The 8570-nt window shown below is 37.8% G+C and overlaps 1 long non-coding RNA gene across 1 annotated transcript; it reads left to right on the forward strand.

Moving 5' to 3' along the window:
* The first annotated feature begins 2772 nt into the window (after window positions 1-2772).
* Window positions 2773-3488, forward strand: LOC143860040 (uncharacterized). The gene is made up of 2 exons (XR_013239553.1): window positions 2773-3008; window positions 3078-3488. It is a non-coding gene; the product is annotated as an uncharacterized LOC143860040 (long non-coding RNA).
* Window positions 3489-8570: the final 5082 nt, after the last annotated feature.

The following is an 8570-nucleotide window of genomic DNA, read 5'->3' on the forward strand; positions in this document are numbered from 1 at the left end:
ACCGCTTTATTGATTGTTGGATTGTTGCTTAAAGTCCAATAATCGTTTTGGACTTGCAATTGGTTGTCAAATTCTAATCTAAAACGAACAGTGCCTAACGTTTTCCGTTCAATTGCTTTAGAACAGAAGCTTCACAAGCTCTCACAAAGAGGGACAACTGTAGTCACATCCAATATTCCAATGGTGGGGCCATCCAAAGCTCTACAATTTCGGAAAAGCATTGCAAGCTCAACTGTAGACATCCTTATCTTCAAATTTCAACAGCTTATTTTATTTTATAGAATAAAGGGCCGTTTGGATACACGGATTTTAGAATCTGGGATTTCTTCAAAATTGTAGATGGGAGACGAAAGAAGAAAGAGACCGGCCACCGTTTTCTGATTTCTCGCACTTCTTTCCAATGGCAAGAGAGCAGCAGATCGTCCCATGTTTTCAGGTTTTAGAAATCTAAGGATGCGGGAGAGATTTCTAAAACCTGCATTTCTTACTTAAAATCCAAGAAACTCTGTGAGTATAGCATACATCAGCTTGATCATGAGAGAAATTATATGATCCCCGACCGTGAAGTCGCGTCAAGGTAGTATGTCAGAGGTACCACCCTTGATATTTGATCCAGCAGCCTCTTAAAAAGCGGTCTGCTGTTGGATTAAATATCAAGGGCGGTACCGCCTTGACGGTAATTCACGGTCGGGGCATCATATAAATCCTATAAAAACTCTGATCATGAGCCCTCTTTTAGTCTATTTTCAAACTAAAACGCCTATCCAAACGGCCCTAAAAGAATTAAATCAAGGTCACTTCTAGCTGTGGGTCCACCTTACAACTCTCACTTCAACTACAGGCCAATAAATCAAATGTCGATGTAAGCTGCAAACATGCTAAGAAGGCAAGCAGAAGCTGGCGAATCAGCTCGAGAGTTTAAGAAATTACAACACTTGGACAGGCACACATAAAAATCAAAGAAATCAACAACGCAATCCACATGAAATATTCAACTTCTTGCCAATCCAACGTGACAGATGAATTTGGCTCATCTTCAACACCTTAGGACAAGTCCCAAATTGTTCGATTGAGCAAGAAAAAAGAATAATAAATAAATTTAATTAACTTGGGACACCCTTCCCTATAAAATAAAACCTTCAACTGCTAAATAAAAATAAATTTTCAGATAATTTAAACTTTAAACCTAGGTTTTCATTATATAAGATTAAAGCTTTTAAAAATAAAAATATCATTATAAGAAGTAATTAAAAAAAAACAGAAATTTCAGCTTTTGGTGACTTCAAGCCTTAAAGTTATGTGATCAGTCAGGACCATCGATCAATGTTGATCCAAATTCAATGGTCTAGATTGAGTATTGTAAAATGATTATTTTACCATGATTTCAATCAAACTAGGAATGAAACCGAAAAAATTCCAAAAATACCATTCAAAATACAGGTATTGTCTATAAATAGGGTCTCATCCCCCCTTAGGTAAGATACCCCTCATACTAAAATCCTTCAAAAGGCCTACAAAAATCTACAATTTAGCTTTTATTCGCATAGCATTAAAAGAGACTTCATGGTTCAGCATGCTGAGATCATCTGACCAAATTTTAATTCACGAGATAGAACAATATTATTCATCACGTCCACAAGATAAATGTGGGAGGCAAAAAAAGTGATAGTTAGGAGAGCTTCATCGCTTAGCGAGATAATAAATGTACCTCATTATACATAGTTCTCGATCTGTTTTGGAAATAAAGACGATGGTGGTTATTAATTAAAAGGAAAACACTTTAAAAAAAAATAAAGCAGAGGTGGAATTGACCTACAATTTTATCCTTTCCATAGTGTTTATTTTGCATTTAGGCTCTGTTCACTTCTTTTTCCCGGAAAGGAAAGGAAAGGATTTCGTTTTCCTTTCCTTTCCAGGTGACATAGCAGAAGGGAAAGGAATGAAGAGGAAAAGGCTTCGTTTTCCATGGAAAGCCTCTTTCCGATATATTTAATCGGAAAGCAAATCTCAAGTAACAAGGAAAAAGTCAATTTCCACGTCATTTTTAGCCTTTAAATAAGAAATTCCACATATGATAATAGTTTTCCCTGGAAAAGAAGTGAACCCAAAAATTCTGTCTTGTCAAGGTCTTGTCAGGAAAAAAAAAGGGCTGTTTTCCAGGGGAAACAGCACCAGGGAATAGAAGTGAACAGAGCCTTAGTGGCGATCGTGCTCACTTCCTTGTCTTGCTCTTGTGCCACATTGAAATCCCATTTTGCCAGCAGCACTCATTATTAAAATGCTCTTCTTCTAGAGTTAAATTTTCAAATAAATGTCATTTTAACTGACTTTAATACCCGGTGGTCCTCTGCCATAAATGTTGACTAAGGTCTCTTTCTAAGCCATTGTGACATCGAGAAAAGTCTAGTAGGTAAAAGCTAGTTTGAATGCCGTAGAAAATCAATGTAATGATATCCGATAAATTTAAATCTATCTTATGGCGGCAAGTGGACAATCTTTTGCCAATCGCGCTTTGTCATAGTGTTAAGGAAAAGCTTGGCCGGTAAAAAGCGGTCTGTCGGCTATTAGAAAACCAATTTAATATATGTTAGAGATCCATTAAGATCTGACCACTGGAATATTGGGTAGTATATTAGGTAGTTATTTAGATTTGGCAATTTGATTGATTAGGAATGCCTCTCAGTAGTTCTTATCCATATCACCTACCATATTTATCTCTTGAGTGCTTTATATAAGCACTCCGAATTGTCAATGAATGTCAGCAAAGATTACTGAAAATCTTCTTCCATTACCCTAGTGAAAGTTGGCTTACTGTTTTTATTATTTTCAGCGGAGGAAGATGCAATGAGAGAGCAACGCCTGGTTTAGGGCTTTGACGATTAGCTTGATTATCCATAATTCAAACCTTGCTTGAAGGTACTAAAGAAAAGCATTTGACGGATAAAGAGGCAAAAGATTGGATTCCAACACGCAAGAAAGGAGGAAATCAAACGAGCAAGTGAAATCAGGTATATAGTTTTTTGCTTGGATTTTTGTAATTCCAACCCACTTCTCTTTTTACGTAAGATGTCACGCAGAATGATTACCATTCGGGAGAGATTGGTGAAGAATGATAAATCCTCGAGTGATATCTGTCTTTTTCCCAACGGATTCCTTGGTTCGGACCGAGGAAGCAATGTCACTCGATCATTAACCCTTGCTCAACTTGTTTACAACGATAAGAAAGCTATTGCCCTAGGGACTGGTTCTAGTCGCACTGAGGAACAATTGTCGAGAAATTGTTTTTGAGGACATGCAGAAGAACTGAATCGAGCGTATCCAAATTCAAGCATAGCTGTATGTAGGGACGCTCTTATTTATCTGCTAACTCCAAGCTCAGAGATTTTTCCTTCTTAGCCAATGCAAGGTAGCCGTGGTCCTAGAATTGAGGATCATCACATGCATCTATTACTTGTTTAATGAAATAATAAATGTGCCTCGTTGTTCTATGAAGGATGCTCTTCCTTATTTCTCTATTTCGGAAATAAGGATGCTCACACACACCACACACACACATTTTTCGTTATAAGCAAGGGGTCTGGAGAAAGTTCCTTCAGACCAGACTGGAGGCAAGTCTTATTCCAAAAAAAAAAAAAAAAGGCTTTGGTATAGATTTTTCACTTTTGTAAACTTGGCTTTTTAAATTGCAGCGCCATCTTGATAACCGACAAAAAATCACCATGCCCATATTTATCTTTTGGTGATTTGCTAGGGAACTTCTCAAAAGGCTATTTCTGGGCTCACTTTTTCAGGAGTGAACATACAGCTCATATGAATTAAATGAATTAGACAAAATCTGCTGCTAAAAAGTGAGCCGAGAAATGGCTTTTTTCTTGGAAATTGCATTGCAAATCCCTTTTAGTGAGTTGGTCTATGCTTCTTTGCAACTTAAGTCGCATTTAATGAGCTATGGGATGGCTTTTTTGAGAACTTGCCTAGCAAATCGTGCTTAGTGAGATGGTCTAAGCTTCTTCCCAGCTAACTTATTCGCATTAAGTCAGCCGTGAATGGCTTTTTTCGCGAAATTGCCTAGTAAATCCCTCTTAGTGAGATTTTCTTAATCTCTTTTGCAACTAACATGGTTGCATTAAAATCAGACTTTCACTGTTTTTTTATGGCCCATATGTATGCAAAGATTTTACACAATCCTGGATTTTACTTGCTAAAACCTGGCTGCAAATGTACAGTACAAATGGGCCATCAGAGGCACCTCGTTGAAATGGATGTATTAAAAGTATAGGACGTTGTGCAGCTGTTGTTATTGAATTTAAGGTGTTTTACAAGCGGCTCTAAGTAAAAACCTAACTGCCATGGCTATTCCCTCCCCAACAACACCACCCACCCCCCCCGGGGCGTCTTTAACAGAAATCGTTAACTTTTACGAAGGGGTGGAGAAGCAACCGTTAACTCCAAAAGCATAAAAGTTAACGATTTCTGGGGGTGGGGGAGGGGGATATCACTCCCCTAGATAAAGGAACAACGGCTTATAAAATAATTAGTTTAACTCTTCTGAGAAGAACCTTAAACAAGGGAACTTGTGGTCTTTGCTTAGATCAACAAGCCCGATCACATACTCACATGTACCAAAGTGATTATTGGTTAATAACTTCGTTAAGAAAAATGATTGGGAAACCCAAATGGGAATCAAGTACGGAAACAGCAATAGGCTCTTAACACATTGGCACCTACATTCTTTATGTCTTTTGTCCTAAAATGACAAAACCACCCTTTCCTATGCCATGTGCCATGTAGGGATTTGCTCGGTTCCACTATCGGCTGACGGGTTTTCATAGCAACATTCCCTTTTTAATATATTTTAAAATTATATTTTACTTAAATCAATATAAGAAATATTCTTCACTGGTTTATGATACTAAATGATCAATCTTGGTCCCTTAATGGGTATATATGTCTAATCAAGACCGTTGATCTTTTGGAGGACAGAAATCCATTGTTTAAGAAAAAGACGGATCTTCTGTCGTGACACATGCTCAAGAAGACAAAGAAGTGAGCTCGAATCCCCACCAAACGCTAAAAATATTGGAAATGACAAATTCGTCGGTCATTTTCACTTTCGTCTTTATTTTCCACACAAATTTCCAGTTTGGTAGTGTTTTCCGGTCGTTTATGTGATGACCAAATTTTTCTTGGTTCCTCGCCACACGACCATCATATCAATTCCATAAGGGCCCGTTTGGATACCTTCCATTTTGTATTTGGATTTGGAATTGAGTTTTGAATACAAAATGAATAGATCCGGCAACTCATGTAGAGGGAGACAGAGAGGGAAGTGGATACTTCCTAGTGGAGGAGAGAGGTTGAGGAGCAAAGAGGGTGAAGGACACTGCTATATATGTGGATTTCTAATTTCTTATTTCCACAGCAAATTTAGAAATCTGATTTTTTTCACTGTCAGCTGCCGAATTGGAAATCCAAGAATTTGATCCGATCCAAATTACAATGCAAAAAGTGCTGCAAATGTGAGAAATCCAAATCAAAATTTTCACGGCATCCAAACGGGCCCGAAAAGATTACAAAATTCAAAGATTTTTGACGCATTCCAACTTCACAAAGCCTTGGGTCATCTGCTTCATTGATTGCGCCATGAAGATGTCCAATAGAATATTTTCTTTAAGATTGTTAGAAATACTAGTGTGGAGATGGTTAGAAATAAAGAAGAGTAGAGATGCTTCAAGACGCGATGTCGCTTTCCTTAAGACAATATTTTCCCCCACTAGTAAGTGTGCAAGGGGTACCACGAATTTCTCCAAGATACAATGAAGCCCGTCGTAATCACCACCAAGATGTCTATTGACCCTTTGCACTAAGTAGAAACAAACCAAGAATCCCTTTTAGAACAAACAAGTACTTGAGACCCCTAGTTATTGTTTTTGTAGAAAATAATAAACTAGATTTTTTTTTCTGGAAGAAAAACGTAAACAGAAATTTGAAATGCTTTTTAAGGGAATTTGTGGCTTTCAAATTTATCAAATTTCAAGTCCCACATGTGGATTTCGAGTTCTGTTTGCAATGGTATATTTCTGCTCTTTTTATAGAGCTACTGGTGTCTTTACTGTTGAAAAGACACCCTTACAGGGCACCTCTTTAGAGCTATAGGGAAGCTCTTTAGCGCCCTATAGCCCATTGCCCACGCCGTGCGTGTGAGCCTAAAAAAGCGCCACTAGCGCCCTAGAGCCCATTGCCCACGCCGCACGTGTGCGCCTAAAAAAGCGCCACTAGCGCCCTGTGCGCGTTGCACCGTCTGGCGGGTCCACCAAATGGCTAAAGCCCATAGTGTATTAAAACAAAAGAGAGAACATGGAAAAGCTATTTAAACCCTTCTCCAACTTTCTCTCTAATCAATATGGGACTATCTTTCCAAAGCACGCACTTTTTTTGGTAAATAGCAACCCTTTTTAGAAAACAAGAGCAACTTTTCTTGTAAATACTTTTCAAAGCCTATTTATTTTGAAAATACACTAACAAAAATGCCTTCAGGCCAAGTTCCCTAGCAAATCAAGATAGCCCCACTGTTGCAATTTTTCACCGTTGGAGATTCAATTTAGTGTCCTCCTAACTATCATGATAAGTAAAAAAATGTAGGCTCTCTCTCTCTCTCTCTCTCTCTCTCTCTCTCTCTGGCAGTGTGTTGCACTGCTTGGCTTGCCACATCATCAAAATGCCATGTCAGCAACAGCATTTATTCAGACGAATAAGAAGCAAAAATCCATGCAAGCTATTCCGTTATGTACAATTTTCGTTCAATGAAGAAAGGGAGATATTTTTCCGTTTGGGGGGTGGATTTTTAGTTATCCAATTTGGAGTGACTTTCCATCTCCAAAATAACCAATCTTTTAGGTCCATTAATTATCAGATCAAGGGCCAAGATCAAGACTACTATCCGGAGTGACTTTTTCATGTATAACATAGAGAGATTTTTTATCTACAATATGGTCTTTTCTTTACCCATCACATGCATCCACCTAAGAAAAATACCCTCTCACATTAGGTAGGATATTGTCAACCACCTGATGAGTCAGCCACACAAAGAAAATGAATGAATTCGTACCAAAGAAAAAATGACTGAAATTTCATACTATGAAGACAAAGTTAGAAAAACACCCTTTCCAAAATCAGCCAAACTCTGTTTTGAGTGCTGCTTTCTATCATTTGCTAGAATTATACAGTTTGCCTGTTATTGTCTATGGGATGGGTGCAATTATCAGATACTGATGATTTTCTAGCTGACTGTAAGACTGCGTAAATCCAGTTGCATATTATTCGCCCGCCGGCATCTGATTGCAAGAAAAATATTTCCCCCATGATTTAGAGGGAAATGATATGATAATGGTTAAATTAGAGGGATATTATCATAAACCCAATGTCCATTTTAAATAAAAATTGAATAGGTTTGGTTTAAGTTATATTTTTTTGTGTGTAAAAAACTAAGAAATTTTAGAAATGTATTTTTCTTTCCAAACTGTTCTAGAAAATTCCTGTAATCCAAACAGGCTTAAGGCTTAAGGCTTAAGGCTTAAGGCTTAAGGCTTAGTATCTTCATAGAAACGCGAACTTTGGTGACCAAATCTTGGCATTAAGGCTTGTTATGTGAGACCTGTGAATCAGAGAAGTGTGTACCGAATGTCAATCAATCACATAAGTTCATAAGGAATGTCGATCGTGAATGACTATAGCAGCCCTTTATAATTGCCATGAATGCACTGAGGTCAGCAATCTTACTATGAAAAAAAGGATACCAACCTTAAACGAACCTATTCAGTGACAGAAACACTAATGCAGTTTTTGGGGAATGGGCTACACTTCCCAAGAAATTTAGAGGAGCAGTTAAATGCGACAATCATGTATTCCTTATATTCACACTGAATAAATATAGTTTTGTTTCTATGTAAAGGGGTAAAGGGTTTATGTTTTTTTTTCCTCTCCTTGTCTCGTGTTTGGGTTAGAGGCAAGGTTTCAAGTCCTCTTGTAACTATTTTTTTCTCATTAATAAAATTTAAGGTGCCCGCCCGCCCCGGGTTCCTAGATAAATTCCGGGTTAAAAAAAGAAAAGAAAAGAGAGCTTTGTCTTATCAATGATTCAAAGCATTTTTGACATTACATCTATCTCATTCAAGCGAGTTCTCGCACCACACCAAGTTCTAGATATGCTCTAGATCAAAGGAATGGGGAACTAGACAAGGAATCCAGGAAATATCACATAAGATTTCCATGAGGCTCTATCATGAAAAAGTATTCCATTGAATATTTGTGGGCCAGTTGTGAGAGATGGGAGAGAGAGGGAGAGACTTGAGAGGGTGGGAGTGGAGCATGAAAAGCTCCTTAAAAGCAGTTTTAAAAAAGGCATTTTTTTTTCACTAGTTTTTGGGGATTTTTAAGCTATCGCAACCAATCTGTTCTGAAAATAAAAAACAAAAAGGGCCTTAGATTATGTGATCTACATATCAGTTCTGCGGACTCATCTCAAGCTTTAAAAGAGATCAACTCATCAGCAGGGTCAAGTTAGAGAAATT

This window comes from Tasmannia lanceolata, unplaced genomic scaffold, assembly GCF_043159265.1.
Source record: "Tasmannia lanceolata isolate RefF3 unplaced genomic scaffold, GAP_Taslan_0.1 ptg000037l, whole genome shotgun sequence".
Classification (NCBI taxonomy): Eukaryota; Viridiplantae; Streptophyta; class Magnoliopsida; order Canellales; family Winteraceae; genus Tasmannia; species Tasmannia lanceolata.